General features: G+C 41.5%; 1 long non-coding RNA gene across 1 annotated transcript; it reads right to left on the bottom strand.

Annotated features, from left to right (window-relative positions):
- Window positions 1-9,969: 9,969 nt before the first annotated feature.
- Window positions 9,970-19,024, bottom strand: LOC117037191 (uncharacterized). Its single transcript, XR_004425473.1, has 3 exons — window positions 18,902-19,024; window positions 10,864-10,919; window positions 9,970-10,464 (listed from the first exon to the last, which is right to left on the bottom strand). It is a non-coding gene; the product is annotated as an uncharacterized LOC117037191 (long non-coding RNA).
- Between the last annotated feature and the right edge of the window lie 2,804 nt (window positions 19,025-21,828).

Below are 21,828 nucleotides of genomic sequence, written 5' to 3'. Positions count from 1 at the left end.
GGAAACTGTGAGCAGGGTCATGACTCGCCTCTTCGCCCTCCTTCCGTCCCCCTCATACAAAAGAAACCAGAGCGACAGCCTGCGGGGCTCCGAACACCGGCCCATGAGCTCCCACTTCCTTTTTGCCTCAGTCAGTCACTGGATACCAAGTACTTACTGTGAGCTCAAGCCTCCATTCTTTAGTCGCTGGGGACTCAGGTGGGAAGAGGCCCCCAACTTCTTGATGCTCACAGCCGTGTTCATGGCGCCTACGGTCTAGTAAATCTCTCACCACAGGCAGGAACTAGCGGAAACCTCCTGGAAGGGCAGTGTGATAACTGAGGTGGGGGACAGTTAGGACAACCTCAGGCTGCCATTTTCCCGTCGGTTCTTGGAACTATAAGCCACACACCCTCTCACCCTCTGCTCCTGTTTGGGCCTCAACTTCTCTGGGACGGACATTCCTTTCCCACAAGCCACGGATTTGGCCCAATCAGAGAACAAAGCCCCCTGTCCTCTCTTGGGACAAGGCTTTGGCCTACACTGCCTCCTGGTGGTTCTCGCTTCCTTTTGGGGGACTACCCAGCCAGGCCACCCCTGTGTCGGGGAGGGGGACACCGCAGAGTTTTAGAGAAAGGAACAGTACAGTTTCCACAGAAGCAGAGAGGATTTGATGACAGTAAACACACTTAAAACACGCAGCCCATGTACTTCTCTGCGCTGCTTACTCTGAATGAAGAGCTAGCCAAACAGTCTAGCTAGCAGTCTCCTTGCTTCTGGAGTCTCACCTCCTCCCATTTCTTCTGTGCATTAATCTTCCTCAAATACCACCCTGCAACACTTCCAGTTTAAAAGTCTTCTACGGCATCCTGTTGCCTAATGGAGACCAGATTAGGTAGCTGAGCATTTGGGATTCTTGACAATTTTACCCTATCCTTCCAGTCTTAGCCTCCTTATACTCCAGTGGTTCCCAAACTTGGCAGCATATTCAAATCACCTGAGGGTCTTTTAAAAATACTGAAGTCTGGCTCCTACTGCCAAATAGTCTGGTTTAATTGGTATGGGGTGTGATACGGGCATCAGGATTTTTAAAAGCTCCCCAGGTGATTATAACATGAAGCAAAAATTTTGGAAACACTGCTGGGGTCTAAATAGTTGGAGTTACTTGCTGTTTCCCAGACATCATTGATTCTTGCACTTTTAGGAGAGTTTACATATCCTTTCTCCAATGTTTTTCCCAACATCTCCCACTGCTATATTTAGGAAAGGCCCATACCACCTCTTCTAACATCCTCTTCTTTTGAGCCAACTGCAAGGAATCTCTGCTTCCAGAAGACCTAGCCAGGTTCTTACATAAGCATTTCAGAATATTTTTGTCATACTTCGTCCTCTGTATCTTTCATCATCGTCCTCAAAACAGTCACATCAACTCAAGACAGTCAAGTCTTTCTTTTTAAAACTGTTTCTTCTCTTTCTGCTATATTAATATTTTTATCAAAATTATACATTCTCACAGTTAAAGGAACAGTTCCCTTTCCCACCTGACTTCTTCCCCAGAGGCAACTTTTGTCTCTATTAGCAGATCAGGTAGATGGCTATTTTCGTATCTCTAAATAACACTGCTACTTCTTATTGTTGGGGTGTTTTCCCCAGTTTTATGCATCATCAGGTAAATTTTTTTTTAGGTTGTGCTTGTCTGAAAACCTTCACCCTCCATATAGTTTGTCTGGGTATAAAATTCTAGGTTGGAAATAATTTTCCTACAGGATTTGAAGCTATTACTCCAGTGACTAGCTTCCAATACAGCTGTTGAGAATTCTGGAAACATCCAATTACCCATTTTATGTGACCTCTCTCTCTCTTTTTTTTTAAATTTCTGGAAGCCTGAAAATTTTTCTGTTTCTCCCTAATGTTTCAAAATTACACAATGATGTGCTTTGATTTGGGCCCATTCATTCATCCCATTGTATATTGGATGTGTTCTTTCAGTCTTGAAACTCAAGCTCTTTTGTTCTGGGAAATGAGCTTGAATTTTTATTTTTATTTGTTTATTTTTTATGTCTTCTCCTCCATTTCCCCTATTCTGTCTTTTTGGAAATCCTATTATTCAAATATTGAACTTCCAGGACTGGCACCTGGGATACAGTCTCCTGTAACTACATATCTATCAACAATTACTTTAAGTGTAAATGGATTAAATGCTCCAATCAAAAGATAGGGTGGCTGAATGGGTAAGAAAACAAGACCCTTATATATGCTGCCTACAAGAGACTCATTTCAGATGGAAAGGCTGAAAGTAAAAGAATGGGAAAAAGATATTTCATGAAAATAGAAACAACCACAACAAAAGCTGAAGTTGCAATACTTATACCAGAAAAAATCAATTTGAAAACAAAGGTGACAACAAGAGACAAAGAATGACCCAGTCATCCCACTTCTAGGTATTTATCCGAAGAAACCTAAAATGCTACTTTGAGGGGACATGTGCATCCATATGTTTATTACAGCATTGTTTACAATGGCCAAGACGTGGAGGCAGCCTGGGTGTCTGTCAATGGATGAATGGATAAAGAGTAGGTGGTACATATGTACAATGGAATATTGCTTAGCCATGGAAGGGAATAGGTTCTTGCCATCTGCGGTGGCGTGGATGGACCTGGAGGGTATTGTGCTGAGTGGAGTACGTCAGACAAAGGCAGATGCAATGTGATTTTGCTTATATGTAGAATCTAAATAACAAAATAAATGAACAAATAAAATAGAAAAAACTCATGGATACAGAGAACATTTTGATGGTTGCCAGATGGCAGGGGGTTTGGAGGTGAGTGAAAAAGGGAAGGGATTAAGAAGTACAAATTTGTTGTTACACAGTCATGGGGATGTAGGGTATAGCATAAGGAATATAGTCAATAATATTGTAATAACTATGTATGGTGTCAGATGGGTACTAGATTTATTGGGGTGATAGATGGGAGGGGGCTGGGAAGTAGGGTGAAAAAGATGAAGGGATTACATCTTTTACCAATAAGAAGTACAAATTGGTAGTCACAAAATAATCATGGGGATGTAAAGTGTAGCATAGGGAATATAGTCAATAATATAATAATAACTATGTATGGTGTCAGGTGGGTACTAGACAAGCCAGGGAGATCACTTCCTAAATTACACAAATGTCTAACCACTATGCTGTACACCTGAAATTAATATAAAATATTTAAATAAGTAAATAAATAGAAAAAAGAAACAAAAACTCATAGACACAGACAATAGTTTAGTGGTTATCAGAGGATAAGGGGGGAGATGGTGGTAGAAGAGGGGAAGGGTGGGAAATATATGATGATGGAAAGAGAACTGACTGGGTAGTGAACACACAGTGCAATATGTAGATGATATATTACAGACATGTACACTTGAAACCTATATAACTTTACTAACCAATGTCACCCTCCAATAAATTTAATAAATAATAAACAAACAAATAAAATAAAAAATGGGCAAAGAATCTGACTGGATATTTTTCCAAAGAAGACATACAAATGGTCAACAGTTACATGAAAAGGTATTCAATATCACTAATCATCAGGGAAATGCAAATTAAATCCACAGATATCACCTCTCACCTGTTAGAATAGCCATCATCAAAAAGATAAGAGATAAAAAGTGTTGGCAAGGATGTGGAGAAAAGGGGACCCTTGTGCCCTGTTGGTGGGAATGGAAACTTGTACAGCCACTATGGAAAACAGTATGGAGTTTCCTCCAAAACATAAAAATAGAACTCTATGATGCAGCAATCCCACTTCTGGGTATTTATCTAAAAGAAACAAAATCAGTATTTCACAGAGATATCTATACTTGCTCTTTCATTGCAGCATTATTCACAATAGCCAAGATAGGGTTAGGGAAACAACCTAAATAACAGATGAACAGCTAAAGAAAATGTGATAGATGATAGATAGATGATAGATAAATACAATGGAGATATATAATGAAATATTATTCAGCCAGGAGAAAGAAGGAAATCTTACAAATACTAAATAATCTCACTTATATGTGGAAACAGAGAGAGCGAGCGCCAAATTCACAGAAACAGAGAGTAGAATGGTGGTTACCAGGGGCTGGAGCAGGGACTGGTCATAGAGTATATGCCTTCAGTCATAAGATGACTTAATTTCTGGAGATATAATGAAAAGCATGGTGACTGTAGTTAATAACACTGTATTGTACACTTGAATTTTCCTAAGAGAATAAATCTTAAACATTCTCATTACAAAAAAGTGGTAACTGTAAGGTGATGGATGTGTTAACTGTGGTAATCGTTTCACAAAGTATATGTATATCAAATCATCATGGTGTATGTCTCATTATAAATAGATACAATTTTATTTACCAATTGTACCTCAATAAAGCTGGAGGGAAAAAAAGAATATTAATTTGAAAGAACAGGAGAAGTATCTGGTGAGAGCATCCACGGTTCTCTCTCCTTTGATTCCGTGGCTTGTCCCTTACTATGATGTTTTGAAGGCCGGAGATCACTCTACATATCTTTCTGCTTCTCACCTGTGGTTGGTTGGTTGCTTGAAAGAATGACAAGCTCTTCTCCCTTGAAAGTGTCTAAGAATCCACTTCAATGATCTTGAATAACTGAAAATTAACAGACCATCTTGAGGACTTCGTTCAGCCAGAATCTTCACTGTCAAACACATCCACGAAAACAAATGACTATTGAGTCACTAGTGGCCACAATGGCCATTATACCAAGTGAAGATACAGACCCAACCCTATGTACCCAGATAGCTAACCAAGTAAGAAAGACAAACATTTAGCTAGATGATAAGGAAAATAGAGTATGTAAATAAGTATCAGTTGATCTTTTTAAAGGGAAGAGCTTATACAATGCCAAATAGAGGAAGTACAATTTATTTTCATTCAACATTTATGTAGCATTAATTTTAATTCCTTATGATAATGTAAGTTGCTCTCAAACAGTCCTCTAACAATATTAATTATCCCTGTTTTACAGACAGGAAACATAAAAAAGTGGAAGGTTGAGCGGTTTGTTATACAACCAGTTGGTGAAAGGGCTGAGACTAGAGAACACGGATGAGCTCAGAATGGGCTTGGCTGTGCTTCTTGGATCCTGAGTTTGGTCCACCGACGATTCTGATACTAAAGCATGATGTCATTGGAGACCATTTATTACACATTACATATGCCTAGAGGCACGCAGGTGTACACAGTAGGGAAAAATCACTCTAAAGCAGTGGTGTCCAAACTTTTTTCAACGTTTTTTACCAAGGGCCATATGCGGTAAAATACACACAGCCGGGCCACTCACTCGAGGTGAAGTACGTGTTGCCTCACCTGGTTTACTTAAGTAAACTAAATGTATTTTTGGAATTTGCTGTGGGCCAATTAACAATGGATTGCAGGCCGCAGTTAGCCCGCGGGCCCGCAGTTTGGACACCCCTGCTCTTAAGCAACTGCTGTTTTTCGTTTCAATTCAGTAGAGTTCATTCCTACCCTGTGTAGCACTCAGAGAATACCAATTAAGTGTGTTATATGTGACACTAACCTATTCTGATAACGTAGAAGGAGGGGCAGTGTGGACTATGTACAGTCCTACCTGGACACATACAGATACATGTCCTCGCACAGATACCTACACCCACACCAAGAATTGCACATTCTCAGACATGTATACACAAAAAGTAAACCACTGAACATGCTCATTCAACTTCAAGTAGCTACAAAACACACGCACACGGTACCCTGTCTTGGTTTCCCCACTGTGATTGGCACATCTATTCACATGTGAACCCACCAACACCCTGCCCACAGCATGAGTTGCCCCTCTAAACCTACGAGACAGCCCTGACAGAGGCAGACACGAGTATACTATAATCAGTAGCATTTATACTCACACTCCTGTCTGTCGACTACACCCACCTGGACGGCCTAATCCTGGAGCCTCCCATACCCTTAGAACAATGACTTCAGCCAGGGATGATTTTCCTTCAGGAGACATTTGGCAATGTTTGAAGATACTTTGATTATCATAATTTGGTGGGAACAGGGAGAGGGCACTGCTGACATCTATTAGGTAGAGGCCTAGGATGCTCTAAACATCCTACAATGCACACGTCCATCCCCCACAGCAATGAGTTATCCAGCCCAAAATGTCAATAGTGCCAAGGCTGGGAAACCTTGCCTTTGAAGGAGTGGGCAATTGTCTTGCGCTTAGCAACCTGCTAATAAACCACTTGGGACTGCTTTCTCCTTGATAATTGGCCATGGTTTGCACCACAAAATTCCAACTCTGCTACTTAGACCAGGGTGGGCAGGTTCCTACCCCAAGGACAACCAATGCAGACTAGCCAGTTCCCACTGAGGCAAACCGATGGGAGCCACCAGTGAGAAGGCTGTGCCAGCAGGAACCACAGTGATTTTCTGGACCAGACCATTTCTCAGCAATTTGAATTGGAGGTTAGAGTAGAGAGCCAGGACAACTGGTAGTAGAAGCAAAAGATGAAAGATATTGAAAAACAGCAGCCATCCAGGCCATAAGGGCCCGAGTCAGCCAAAGGCATCAGGTAGAGAAAGAGATACATGGAGTGAAGGTAGGTAGTTGGTTTGGAAAGCAGCAGGAGAAATCAAAGCAGATGCAGGGAGACTGGGGCATCATGATATTAGATAATCAGTAAATGCTTGTTAGCAAGAATCAGTGAGAACCAAGCTATCCCTTGGAAGCATCCACACCTTGTTCCCCAACTGCAGGAGGCCTGGCTGAAAGATGGTTTCTGCGAACATTTGAGTCTTACCTCCCTTATCACTGCCTGGGACCTCATGACAGACGCTGTTGTGGGTTGACTTGTGTCTCCCCCAGAAAAAAATATGTTGGGAGTGCCCATCCCCTGTACCTCAGAATGTGACCCTATTTGGAAATAGGGCTGTTGCAGATGTAATTGATGAGGTCATACTGGAGTAGGGTGAACCCCTAGTCCAGTATGACTGATGACCTTATAAGATGGCCATATGAAGACACAGAGACACGGACAGAATGCTATGTGAAGATGAAGGCAGAGATTAAAATGATGCATTTCAAGCCAAAGAATGCCATGGATTGCCAGCTGTCATCAGAAGTTAGGAGAGAGGCATGGAACAGATTCTCCCTCAGAGCCCTCAGGAAGGACCCAACCCTATTGACACATTGATTTTGTTGGACAGCTAGCCTCAAGAACTATGAGAGCATACATTTTGTTGTTTTAAGCCACTCAGTTTGTGGTACTTTGTTACAGCAGTCCTAGCAAATGAATACAGACTTCATTACCTAAGGTAACCCAAGGGCATTAACACTGCCTCTTGGCCATGAGCTTTAGAAGACTCCAGGACTCTGCCTCTCTGACCACACGCCCCCTTTGAGGGCGAGGAGTCCACTGGCCCAAAGGGATGTGCCCATCCAGAGCCCAGGCCTTCCATCTACACCATGATCTTGGCCATAATTCCCTGCCCAAATGGCTCTGGGCCTGCTTTCATGGTCTGGTCAAACCTGGTTCTTGAATCTGTCCGAGAGTGGACCAAACTGCTGGTGTGTAAACCTCTAGGCCAAGGGCTAGCCAAGGGGTGGCTGTTTGCTAGGAAAATGGGAAGCTGTGACAGAACTGAACTTGTGAGCTGGGTTGTCCACACACATGTACACCTCATGCTATGGGACAGAGATGAGACAAGGAAGAGAAAGAGGGCAGGCTGTGGATCTCCATGTGTACTATTGCCCCGGCCCCCATGACAATCAGTGGTGGACCTATCACTCTCACCCTCACAGACAAGAATTAATGTCCAAGGCATAGAGCCTGGGCATGTTCATTCATTATTTTCTTTATTCCTCATGTAGGTTCCAACCATATGTATGTTCTACCTCATTCTAGCTCACACCTGTAGATCGGGTGGGATGTCAAAGCAGAGGTCACAAATTCAGGTGCCTACAGGAACAAGACATATATCATAACTGAGTTTATCTGGCCACATGTAAGTACCTGGGAGAGGTAAGATGTGTAGCAAACCAAGACAGCCAGGCTCCTTCTAAAGTGGGTTCAGCTGAGAGAGGATCCAAGATGGTGGAGTACATAACCACTCTGCTTGCCTCCTTCCCTGAACACATTAAAATTATAACTAAATTATAGAACAAGCAACCTGGAGAACCATCTAAAATCTAGTCGAACAGAAGTCCTATGACTAAAAATATAAAGAAAACGCCATGTCAAGAGTGGTAGGAGGAGCAGAGATGAGAACCAGGCTTGCCCCAAACCTCTGTGAGGTGGTTGAGAACCAGGAAGGACAGAGGTTCCCCTCAGAGGAGCAAGGGACCCCAGCTCCAAACCAGCCTCCCCAGACCAGAGCACTGGTGCCAGGAAGAAGAGCCTCCACAATATCTGGCTGTGATAAACAGTGGGGATTCCGACTATCCAGGTGGAACGGAAGGCTGCAGGAAATCCAGAGGTTCTCTTAAATGGCCCGTGCACAGACTCTCTCATTCCCAGGCACTCACCTTGGGCTCCAATGGAGGAACAGTGACTCAGGGGGTGTCAGAGACATGTAGAGGGCAGATTGAGGTGTGTGACTTCGGAGCGAGGGCTGGAGGATGGTTGCCATTCTCCCTGTGACAGGGTCCTCCTCCCATGCTGCTGGCAGGCAGGCGCCATCTTTACCGTGTTGAACACTCCCCGACAAGAGAAAAACCTGAATCTAATTGGCCTGGTGAGCTGCTCTGGGACCGCCCCATCCAAATCTCCCAACACTGGTGGCACTTAATCCTCGAGCAGCCAGCCCCAACTGCATTGCATTTTCCTGGAAAACTATCTGAATCCACAGGCCCCAGGCAGCAGCGACTGGCCCGGTATGCTCTGCGACTTGCTGAATAGCTCCAGGCTCAGCACTGGCATCAGATCAAAATCTACATTAACTGTTGAACACAACTTTTCCCACTCTAGTGACTCCCTGAGACCCTACCTCACTAACTTGTTTACCACTTGAGGCTTTATCAGTGGCTGAACCTTAAGGAAGCTGGCAGATGGCAGCAGGCCTCGGGGTGTCCTGGCATTTTGCAGAGCTATCCCAGGCCCGGTACAGGTGGCAGACGTCCTTGGTTCACAGCATGGTCTCTCCCATTCACCTCCAAGGTTAGCACAGGCAGCAAACAACTGGGGATCACTTTGTAGTTTCTACCGGGTAGTCTCTGGCCGGTCACAGGCAGTGAGTGACCTGAGCCTGCAATGGAGCCCCTCCCAAGAGGCCCCAGAACCAACATACTTGGAGGTTGGCTTTAGATCACAGCAGAGCACCAATTAGCCCCACAAGTGGCACACCCAAAGGTGGTCTCAACAGGCACCAGAGCCCCCTGTGGCAAATCCCACTCAGTTGGATAAGGGCCCCTCACAGCAGTCTGTAAGCTGTGGACATGACCAAACCCCCCAGCCAATCAGCCTGAGGGTCAATCCCACCCACTGACATGCCAATAGCAAGCAAGGCTCAACTATAACAGGAGGGCACACACAACACAGAAGGGATGGAAGGGATGGAAAAAGATATTCATGTAAAAAACAAAAACAAAAAACAAAAAAAAGCTGGGGTAGCAATACTTAGGCCAGACAAAATAGACTTTAGAACAAAGGCTAGAACAAGAGACAAAGAAAGACCCAGTAATCCCACTTTAGAGTATTTATCTGAAGAAACCCAAATCCTACTTTGAGGGGACGTGAGCACCCGTATGTTCATTGCAGTATTGTTTACAGTGGCCAAGATGTGGAGGCAGCCTGGGTGTCTGTTGATGGATGAATGGATAAAGAGTAGGTGGTACATATGTACAATGGAATATTGCTCGGCCATGGAAGGGAATGGGTTCTTGCCATCTGCAGCTGCATGGATGGACCTGGAGGGTATTGTGCTGAATGGAGTGTAAGACACAGAAAGACGGATGCAACGTGGTTTCACTTCTATGTGGAATCTAAAGAACAAAATTAACAAACAAAACAGAAACAAACTCATAGATGCAGAGGCCATATTGATGGTTGCCAGATAGGAGGTGTGGCAGGTTAGTCAGCATGACTCCAGGCAGTCAGGAATTCCCTGGTACGATAGACAAGGACAGTCATATCTTCAAGGCCGTAGCCCTGGGAAACATCATTAGCACAGGACAGCTGGTTTGTTGCAAAAACCTCCTCGAAAGCTTCCTCAAGGCTGAGAATTTGATAAAACTGTACCAGTAGACGTCAGCTTTTCTCTTTAGATATACAAGGAAAAGTATAAAAATAGAAGTCTTTGCTTTATCTGATGGGCATCCCAGCTTCGGGTACCCCCCTCCTGTTCGGGAGCTCTAACTCTTTGCTTTAATAACTATTCTCTTCTGCAACCTCTGGCCTCTCCGGTCCATGCCTCCATTCTTCGGTTTCGTGAGACTACGATCCTGGTGCGTATACACACACATCAGAAATCCTACATCAGATGGAGGTTGGGGATGAGTGAAAAAGATGAAGGGATTAAAAAGTACAAATCTGTAGTTACAAAATAGTCATGGGGATGTAAAGCATAGGGAATATAGTCAATAATATTGTAATAACTACGTACAGTGCCCTGTGGGTACTAGTCAGGGGATCGTTTCTTAAATTATACAAATGTCTAACCACTATGCTGTACACCTGAAATTAATATAAAATATTGAATGTTAACTCTAATTGAAAAATTTAAAAAGGGGGGGAAAGGATAAGGGGAATAAGAGGTCCAAATTTCCAGATATAAAACAAATTAAGTCATGGGGATGTAATATACAGCATAGGGAATATAGTTAATAACATTGTGATAACGTGGTACAAGTGTCATGGTTGCTGGACTTACCATGGTGATCACTTCTTTAGGTATAAATGTTGAATAGCTATGGCGTACACCTGAAACTAATATAACATTGTATGTTAGCTATATTTTAATAAAAATCTTTTTTTAAAAAAGTGGCTCCAGCTGCCTGTTGCCATAGGTGGGCTTGATGTCAAAAATATTTTGTTTTTTATAGAAACCAGAAATCTTGATTTTATTATGTGAAGTTCCTATTAACTAATTCAAAAATTTAACACAGTGCCCAACAAATAAAACCCAGCCACAGACAGGCCAGATAGGTGAGCCAAGTTTAGTAATCAATTAGCCACAAATCGTACTAAACACCAATACCAGATCTGGCTGGCAAGCTGAGGCAAGCTGGGGGCTACCCCACATGTGGTTTGCTTTGACCTCACTGAATTCCACAGTTCAAGGAAGTAATGGTGTTTTCACATGCTGTTATTTTTGCAGCCTGCTATGGCCTTTCCACCCTCTTCTATCTGATAAAATCCCAAAGTCCCTATGTGACTCATCTCTATTATCATCTTCCATGTGTGTAAACCTGAACTGACTCATCCGCCCAGCCCAAGATTCCCAATTTCACAGCTTCCTGCTCAGTGCCCCTTACTCATGTCTGTTACAGCCCATATCACATTGCTTTATAACTGTTTACTCGTCATTTACCACTAGACAGCGAGCTCCTGGAAGTCTAGGATTTTATCTTGTTCATTTTGTGTTTCTGGCTCCTTGCCCTCACATGACACAATACTTGTGGAATGAATGAATAAACAATACATATCAGTAATGAGACCAATGTCACAAAACTACTGGATCTAGTTCCAAATTGGTATTCGTGACAAGTTTATTGACAATGTTTATTATATAAGAGATTAGGAGTAGGGCAAAATCATGTTCATCGGGATGACTAAGGATCTGCATTTGAACTGGAGAACTAATTCTCAGGGCAGAAGGGGAGGAGCAAAAGAAGAACATACAGAAATGAAACTGAAGACTCCAAAGGCAGAAAGCCTGTGGTGGGCTCTGATGGAGGATAGTAGGAACAGAGAGACAACAAATGAAATTAAGTGATTGTGATGGAGGGTTCTTAACGAGGAACTGTGCAGAAAGGGTTGTGCAGGGATAACTGAGATGATAATGAGAAAGTGCTTCCAGCACGCCGCTGACAGCCACCTTGAGCGGGCTTTTGTTTCCTGTGGTATGATCCTTGTTGATTCATTTCTCCAGCTTCAGATCTAGAGGGACTTGCTACCGTGTTTCCCCGAAAATAAGACCTAGCTGGACCAAAATTAATGTAAGACCCGATATTATATTATATTATGACCCAGTCTTATATTAAAATAAGACTGCGTCTTATATTAATTTTTGCTACAAAAGACGCATTAGAGCTGATGGTCCTGCTAGGTCTTATATTCGGGGAAACACGATTACTTCCTAGAGCTGTGGCTTTCATTTCGGTATGCCGCCACCTTGAGGCAGAAGTGTGCAGTTACACCACTAGGCGACAGGTTCAGATATCACCTCCACCCAAGCAGAAACCCTCCTCAAGCCCAGCACCTTTATAGATCCAACTTACTGGCATTTGAACGTCATACACAAAATTTCTTTAAATCAGCTGAGGTCAAGCAAAAGGACCAGCCACTCATTTCACAACCAACATGCCACTCCTTGATGCTCATTCCTTGTCTTGTGTTTTCCTCCTAACTGGTCTGTAAGGCTTCAGGGACACAGGTTTATTCACCTTTGTTTCTTCCACAGGGCCTTACAAACTGCAGGTGTGTTTGCTTTTTTTTTTTTTAAATCTCTGCTTAGTGCATTTACATGGAGATGATAACTTGTAGCAAGTTTGTTTAAAGCTCCAATAACAAGCGAAATAAGCCAAAAGGACAAATACTGTATGATTCCACTTATGTGAGGTACCTAGCATACTCAAATTCATAAGGAAAGTAGAACAGTGGTTACCAGAGGCTGAAGGGAAAGGGAAAGGGCACTTGCTTAGTGGGTAGAGAGTTTCTGTTTGGAATGATAAAAACATTCTGGAGCAAGATAGTATGGACATTGAGAAAGAGGATACCTACCAAGAAGGGTTCCTGGTGGCTAACCGGGCTCAAATTTGAAAAATAAGAGAGCCTAACAGCCATTTGTACACAGGAGCCTCCATGCTACACTAACAGAGAAGCCCGCACTAAGCTACCTACTTGCACTGTGTTCCTGCCATCCCAGCTAGTCCTTATAAAGGAGTTCCTGGAATTGTATTTCAACCAATATGACTGACGCTTTTCCTGTCTGATTGGAACTGTGCAGCTATATTCCCATCAACATCTTCACTGACCAATCAGAGCAGCTCCATTCTGACCAATCAGGACAGTGCCTTTTGGACCAATGAAACTGTGAGGATTTGGAGTCCTCATTTGCATGAGACAGACTGATCAGGGAACAGGGGCAGGGACTTCTGTCTCTGTAAGTCAGGTCCCCTCTGGCTTGGGGAGCACATTTTCCCTTTCCACCAAAGACTGCACTTCCCCTGCGGGATCTGAAACACTGATGATGAAACGCCAAAGACTTCCTGCTGGAGAGACGCAGAGCAGGGCAGAGTAGAGCATCGCTGTACAGAGAGGGACCTGGCCTCAGGGCTGCCTTTCTCCAGGGCTGCCTCACAGCTGTACTGCTTCATAAATGAATAAATGAGCTGTAACACTATTGAGGTGTTCTACAGCCATGCTGTTCTCAGAACCATGCTGTATCACAATTGAGCTATTTGCACTGAATAAAGTTTCTGCACCATACCCCACATTGGGGATTCCTGTTGGTGTTGAATTGGTGCTAGTGACCACTGGTTGACAATAGGGGTGATTGTGAATGCACTTTATGCCAATGAATTGTACATTTTTAAATAGCTAAGAGGCAAAGTTTAATATTGTATGTATTTTCCCACAGCAAAAATGCAAGAAAGCTGGTCAAGCTCTACTAATATCAGACAAAACAAAATTTAGGTCAAAAAAGCATTAGAGAGGGCCACTTCATTATTACAAAAGTTCATCTGGAAAAATGAGCAATTCTAAATGTGTATGTGCCAAATAACTGCCTCCATATACGTAAAGCAAAGGTTGTCAGACCCGCAAAGACAAATTCACAACGCTGGTAGGAGATTTTAACAATGTTCTATCAGTAACTGGTAGAACAACAGTCAAAAATTCTACACATTAGCACCAGAAGACATGCATAAGGATGTTTACAGCAGCATTATTCACAAGAGCCCCAAATTGGAAACAACCTAAACATTCATCAATAGAAGAGATGAATCATTGTGTTAGATTTATCCAATGGAATACTACACAGCAATGAAAAAAAACTACAGCTACATACAACATGTATGAATTTCAAAATATAATGTTGAACAAATGAGGTCAGACATAATACATACTGTATCACCCTACTTATATGAAGCTCAAAAATAAGCAAAACTAGACTATGTGTTTAGGGATGCATCCTTATGTGATAACATTACTTTTTAAAGCAAGAAAGCTGTGTTCATAAAGGTCAGAATTAGGGATATCTCTAAGAGGGAAGGGCAGCATTGTGATTGGAAAGGGGCGTATGAGCTGGGGGGTGGAGAGTGGTGGTGCAGACCTCTAGGGTTTTGACAAAACTGTATTTTATGGCCTTCATAGTGGTTATAAGGGTATTTATGACAATTCATTAAGATACACATCTGTGTTTATCTACGTCTCTGTATATGTGTCCTATTTCACAATTAAATGTTTTTAAATGAACGTATCTTCAAAGTTCTGTGGAAAAACAATTTAGAACCTAGAAATCTGTATCTAGCCAAGCTAGCTATTGAGATTGAGGACAGAGTAAAGCCATTTTTACACCTGTAAAGATTCAGCGTGTTTATCTACTACTTACCTTTTCTGAAGGAGATAACTGAAGATGCTGGCCAGGAAATCAAGTGTGAGGAGTATGCAGAAACAAGAAATAACAGAACTAACCTTGTTAATCTAATGAAAAGAAATCCCAAGATGATAGCTTGCAGCAGGTTTTGAAAGAAATCTAAATCAAAATAGGAGGTCAATGGGTTCCAAAAAGATGTCCTTAAGAACTCTAGATACACCCTGAACTATTTTGCAATAAAAAAAGAAACTATCAGTGCTATGATGAAAAAGGCTTTTACTTTTCCCAATTTGGGCTGGGGTGGGGAGAGGAGCAATAAAAAATTCCAATAAGACAGGAAAATTATGATCCAAATTTGAAGCAAACAAAAAAGGGGTATGAATTTGGACAGCTGTGGTAGTTTAAGAAAAGAGAGTCCCTTTGATGACTTGCTAGGAGCATTGTCCTTTGAGAGATTTGGGCTCATGACATAATTAGTATAGGAAAAAATGTAGTATGTCACAGCAATTTATTATTAATTTTATACTTCTATCATAAACCTAGAGACCAAGTGTGGGGGATAGTTATAGTGTGGGGGATTTCTGAACAGAATGTTATATATTTTTTCAACTTTGACAATGTAAATATAAAAGCGGAGTCCCCTAACCCTAACTCCACTGGATGGTCCAAGGGACTATGAGGTGGAAGGAGGGATGGAGGCAAAGGCAAGGGCAGAGCCAAGAGACACAGGTGAAAATTGACAGAGGAAACACAAATAGTTTAAGAATAGAATCTAAATTGCAAAAGTAACGAATGGAACGAAAACCAATACAACTGTGAAAAAATGAGGCAAAAAAGAAGGAAAGGAGAAATTGGGTGGTACAAATTCACTAAGTGCATATTTATCATGACAGACAATAAAGAGACAATGTTTAGAGTTGATAAATTGAGTTAGTGATATATACAGAGATATGAAACCAAAAGAATATAAGAAAAGATTATAAGTGGTTATCACCGGAGCATAGCAATGAGGGGAGGGGAAGTGAGGGCACCACAGCTTTTTATTATGTCTTTGGGCATTTTCTGATTTTTTAAATAAACCATCGATAGACCTAAATATGCAGACTAAAAGGGAGTATTTGACGAGGCATTCTTTTTCTCTGTACACTTGCTATGGACATGTTCGTGCCTGCTTCCCGGCACCATTCATTAAGTAAGCCTCGTTGCCAGGGAAACCAGCTTTTCACTGATACCAAAGATAATGCTGAAGCCTGCTGTTCGTTCACCAAGCAACCTTTCTCTTGAACCATGCCACCTTCCGGAATTATCTCTTGTCCCAGTGTGATGCTGTACAGCTGTAGAAAGCTTACACCTGCTGTCTCTCATTTCCCTCTTTGTTGCCTGTGACACTGGCTAAGGGGTCTATACCAGTCAGCATGACCTGCTGTCCTTGTTTTATGACAAGCACACGTGTTCACGAGAAATGAGTATCAGTCTTTTTTTTAAATGACATGCATCACAGCACAGAGAATAGTATAAAAACCACTTTACGTTTTCCATACTTGCTTCACCGATCCCAAGGGGAGAGAGGGAGAGCAGAGAGACTACTTTTTTTTTAATACTAATTATGTTGATATAAATAACATATAGTGATGCACAGATATTAAGTATAGTTTTATGAGTTTTGACAAATATATATACCTGTAGAACCAATACCCCAGTCAAGATATAGGATACTTCTACCAATGCAGAAAGTTCCTTCTTAGACCTTTTTAGTCAATACACACACACACACACACACACACACACACACACGCATGCTACCCCATCCTCCCTACCCCCGCCCCCCATTTCCCACATTCACTCCCCACAGGCAACCACTATTCTGATTTCTATTACTATGGTCTCATCATAGTTTGGATTCTTCTGTTCTTGACCCTCATATAAACAGTATGTTCCCTTTTGTGTCTGTTTCTTTTGCTCAGGATAACATTTTTGACATTCATCCATGTTATTATGTGTGTCCGTAGTTTGTTCCAGATTAGTATTCCACTGTATGAATAGAACACATTTTGTTTATCCAATTCCTGTTGATGGACATGGGTTTATTGACAGTTTTTGGTTATTATGAATAAAGCTGCTCTGAATATTCTTTAACAATGAAGTTTTTTTGTCACGTTTTCATGTCTTGAATAAACACCTGGGAGTGAAACTGCTGAGTCATGAGGTAGACCTATGTTAAACTTTATAAGATAGTTAAACTTGATTCTTTCTAAAAATTGTGGTAAAATATACATAATGTAAAATTTGCCATCTTAGCCATTTTTAAGCATACAGTTCAGTGGTATTAAGTACATTCACATTGCTGTGTAACCATCACCACCATCCACTTCCAGAACTTTCATGTTGCAAAACTGTAACTCTGTACCCATTAAATAATAACCCCATTCTCCCCTTCCCCCAACCTCTGGCCACAACCTTTCTACTTTCTATGAATTTGACAGTCTAGGTATCAAGTTTGACACTCTAGTGGAATCAAACATTTGTCTTTTTGTGACTGGTTTACGTCACCTAGCATAACATCCTCAGGTTCACCTATGTTGGAGCACATGACAGGATTTTCTTCCTTTTTAAAGCTGAATATCCCACGTATGTATACCGCATTTTGTTTACCCATTAATCCATTGCTTACACTTTTTGGCTATTGTGAATAATGTTGCTATGAACTTAAATGTACAAGTATCTCTTTGAGTTCCTGTTTCTACTTCTTTGGGGTCTATACCTAGAAGTGGAATTGCTGGATCATATGCTAATCCTATTTTTAATTTTTTGAGGAAGTGCCGTACTGTTTTAATTTTTTGAGGAAGTGCCATAGTAATTGTACCATTTTACATTCCCACCAAAAGTGCACAAGGGCTACAATTTCTCCAAATCTTTGCCAACACTTATTTTCTCTGTTTGTTTGTTTGTAATAACCATCCTAATGGTATAAACTTGATTCATGTTTAAAAACCTTTTATGTTATGGAATTTTTAAATATACGCAAAAGATGGGAGACTTCTCCATGTACCCACCCACCAGCTTGAATAATTATTGACATTTGATAATAGGTAGAGAAGGACACACCTTCTCCACAGCAGCTATAAAAGCAGGGGCAAACAAAGATCTATGTGAAACTTCCAATTAAGGAAAGTGTTTTGCAGGCTGCCTGACCAATAAGGCTGGATAACTGGTGTGCTGTTTCTGCCTGTGTTCAAGGCAGGGCTAACAGTCAAGTATACTCGGTAAAGGATCAGCAGAGATAGGTCACAATCTATGGGCCAGAAAGGAACCGTAACCATCATTCATCCCCCAGACTGTACCCTTTATATTCCAACTAACGAATAATTTTCCTTTCACAGGAGGAGGCTAACTCATGTGTCTTGCTGACTCATGTGATGCACCAGAGGGAGACTAAACCAGATGCTGTAGGTGGTACTGAAGCTGGTTGGCTTTCCTAGTTATGTGAAAACGTGAGGAACCCAAGCCAGGCACAAAAGCCAGAACTGAATTCTCCATCAAGCCACTGGCTTGACCTTGACTGACACGCCCATGCTTGAAGTTAAGAGCCAGTGTCCCCTTGAATAGGAGACTCCTGAAATGAGTCCTCTGAATATCTGCAAGCATAAGTCTGTTATTCCTGAGCTGGTACTTACCTTTCCCCTTCCGGGAAATTTATGGGATCAGGAATGGCAGGTACCCCTTGCATTAATTGTATTTTCTTATTTGCTGTATTCTTCATGCTTTGGCATTTGGGGCCTTGCTGACTCAAGGCTGACTGCCCCTCCCAGGGCTGGCTAATTCCTACACAGAGCTACATAATTCCTGCTCCCCTTGGAGCAGGCCTTTCACATACAAATGAGAGCATAAGCCGATCCAGAGCATAAGCTCTGAACCACTTCCTCCTCTATCTGGCTCTTATACTCTAGGAGGCAATATTCCTCTGGCCTAATCATCCCATGGCCAGGTACTAGACAACTAGAGAGACAGACAGCTCCTATCTCCCAGAACTGGCGGAAATTATTCAAACTAGCCAATCCCGTTTACCTGCCTTGCCGTGCATTTCCCATGGAAACCACAAGAGAGGCTCCTACCCATGCTTTCCCCCCATTCCTTCTGGCTCCTGACATACCTTGGTGCTTCCCATGTGGCCCTGGCCCTGCATCGCGTGGAGTGCCCCCTCCTCTTGGGAACTGTGAGAAACAAGCTATCTTGTCAACGGCAGTCATTTCCTGATCTGTTGGCCTCACCATACCTGAATAAAATAAAACCTGCATTTTAAAACATCCTTTCTTCAGCCCAATTTCCCACCCAAAAGGCCAACGAACTGGACAAATAGTTCATTGCAAGGTAGCTCTTCCATAGGAAAAGAATATCAGTAAAAAGACCCATCCCTAGATATAGCCTAGAAAATGTTGTGAAGTATACATTTTGAAATGTAGAATTAAAAAACTACACCATCTATGTTCACTTTTAGAAAAAGTTACTTGAAGATTTACCCCAAAGGAGGGAAGACCTTTAATTTTTCAACAATGTTTTATAGTTGGAATGTAGAGATGAGCCAGGATCATCTTATGAAGAAATGCATGGAAGCTATAAAAGACTAAGGATCACAGCAAAGGATACAGGAGCCAGCTCAAAGAAGCTCCCAGTAGGCAAGGATGAGGCAACACGAGCATCCAGAAGAATAATGATTGCAAATTGACTGAAAATAAAAATATAAAGATCTATAGGTTTATAAATAAAAGTTTGTATTAAAATACAAAAAGTCCACAAATAAAAAAGAGGAGAGACACCAACTCCTAACTCTGAAAATCAGTAATTAAAGGGGAAGAACTGAGCATTTATTCTGAATTCAACAATTACCTAATCAAAGCCTACCAGTGCCAGGCACTGGTCTGGGTACTGGAGATTCATCAGTAAAGCAAAATAAATTCTTACCCTGGGGGATCTGTCCCTCCTTTGCATGTCTGCTTCAAACTATATTTCCAGGTAACCCAATAGTTCTAATTAGGAAAGTTCTACTTTATGGAAGAATTTCAGCCAACAATGATCTATGGATCAAAACCATCGGGTGAGAGACTGACAGGGAACGTGACAAGAGCAGGATCAGGTTGTAACCATCTGAACCATTGGCCAATCTTAGCATTAAGAACACTGGGAAACATCAGCCACTCTGTGATCCTGATGGTAGGCAGTAAGCAGCACACAGTACCACCTATTCAGGATTCTAGCCACAGTATTTAAACCTGCATCTAATCAAGCCTTTTGAACTAACTTCAACACTACACAAAACATGGAAGACAGAGGGACAAATAAAACATGACAAAAAAGAAAACAGATAAATCCAGAATGTGACATTCTATACAGCTGACCTGGTTTCCTGAAAAAGACACTGGCAGGAAAAAAATGGGGAGCAGGTAGATGGGGAGGCACCATGCTCATTTCATTCCTGGAGATGAAATAAGATTTCAGAGACACAACAAACACGGTTTGTGGATTTGCTTGGATCCTGATTTGAAGAAGCCAACTACTGTGTTTCCCCAAAAATAAGACCGGGACTTATATTAATTTTTTCTCCAAAAGACACATTAGGGCTTATGTTCAGGGGATGTCATCCTGAAAAATCATGCTAGGGCTTCTTTTCCGGTTAGGGCTTATTTTGGGGGAAATACGGTATAAAAAGTCATTTTTGAGATCAATTAGAGAAATCTCAGTATGAACTAGGCATTAGTTTTTTTGTCAAAGAATTATTATTCAGTGTGACAACGGCATTATAATTATATAAGAAAATGTTCTTGTTTTTTAGAGATTAAATATGAACTTCAGTGCTAAAGGAGTTCTCTCGATGGGGTAGCACACTACCCACACCAGTCAAACAAGAATTCAAAGCAAAAAAAGACATAGTAAAGGCTTCGAAATTCACTTTACATTGACAATAGGTTTGGTGTACAATGGAAACAGGTTATTAAACAAAGTGCAAAAATATCCAACTCAAGGATATGGAAAAAATAAACTACCAAAAAATAAGAAAATAGGAAGAATTACAGAAAATAAAAGCAGCAATCAAGAAATTAGAAAACAAGAGCACTGATGTATAAACACAGAACTAAATTCTTTGAAAAGGACAAAAAAATAAAAACAAAAATAAAAATCTGTAATGAGGCTAATTAAGAAAAAGAGCCCAAACACTAGGAATGAGAGAGGAAGTATAACCAGAGATACAGAGGAGATAAAATAAAAATTCTATGAACAATTCAATAAATTTTAAAACCTTAACTTAATGGAAAATTTCCTAGGAAAATTAAAACATTAAAATTCAATATGAAAGAAAAACAAAATAAATTTTAAAATTGTCAATAATTACCTAATGTGGCAGTAGTTCATGCCTTTCAATTTTTTCAAGCCTCTAGAAACTGGTAATATGCATACTATTTTAACTATTTCAGAATACACATTAAAATATGAAAATTTTATAATTTTTATTAATTATCTAACAAAATGACATCTCAAAGAATTCTTAGACTCCTAAAGGATTCCTCTGCAAGCCCTGAGAGATCCTGTCTCAGCCATTACTAGCCAGAACCAAACGGCAGGACAGTGAGGATTCTGGGGCCTTCTACCTGGCAAACAGGCAGTTCCCTACAAGGAATGGAGTCATGGGGGCAATCTAGTAATGACAGCAATGGCAGAGTGGGAAAGGCACTGGGAGGGGGGTCAGGAAATAGCTTTAGTCCTGGCTCTGCTATGTAATTCAGAATAACCTTACGCCAGTGTCATGGCTTATGTGAAAATTATCTATGCAGATTACAACCTCTTTAAGGAGAGGGTCAAATTATTTATCTTGATTTCCCAATGTACAAGCACTGCCTAGTAGCGCAGAGTGAGGGGGAACAGGGAAGGGATAAAGGATACGATGTAAGATGGTGTACGAAGAAAAGGGTGTGTGCAGGGTACATGTGGGTGCAGGTCCTGCAGGGCCGTGTAGACCATGATAAAAGACCTTGGATTTTATTTTGACTGGATACTAAGCCATTGGAGGATTTTGAGCAGAGGAGT

This window comes from Rhinolophus ferrumequinum, chromosome 17 (assembly GCF_004115265.2).
Source record: "Rhinolophus ferrumequinum isolate MPI-CBG mRhiFer1 chromosome 17, mRhiFer1_v1.p, whole genome shotgun sequence".
In the NCBI taxonomy this organism is placed as follows: Eukaryota; Metazoa; Chordata; class Mammalia; order Chiroptera; family Rhinolophidae; genus Rhinolophus; species Rhinolophus ferrumequinum.
This window is presented reverse-complemented; position numbering and strand designations above follow the sequence as displayed.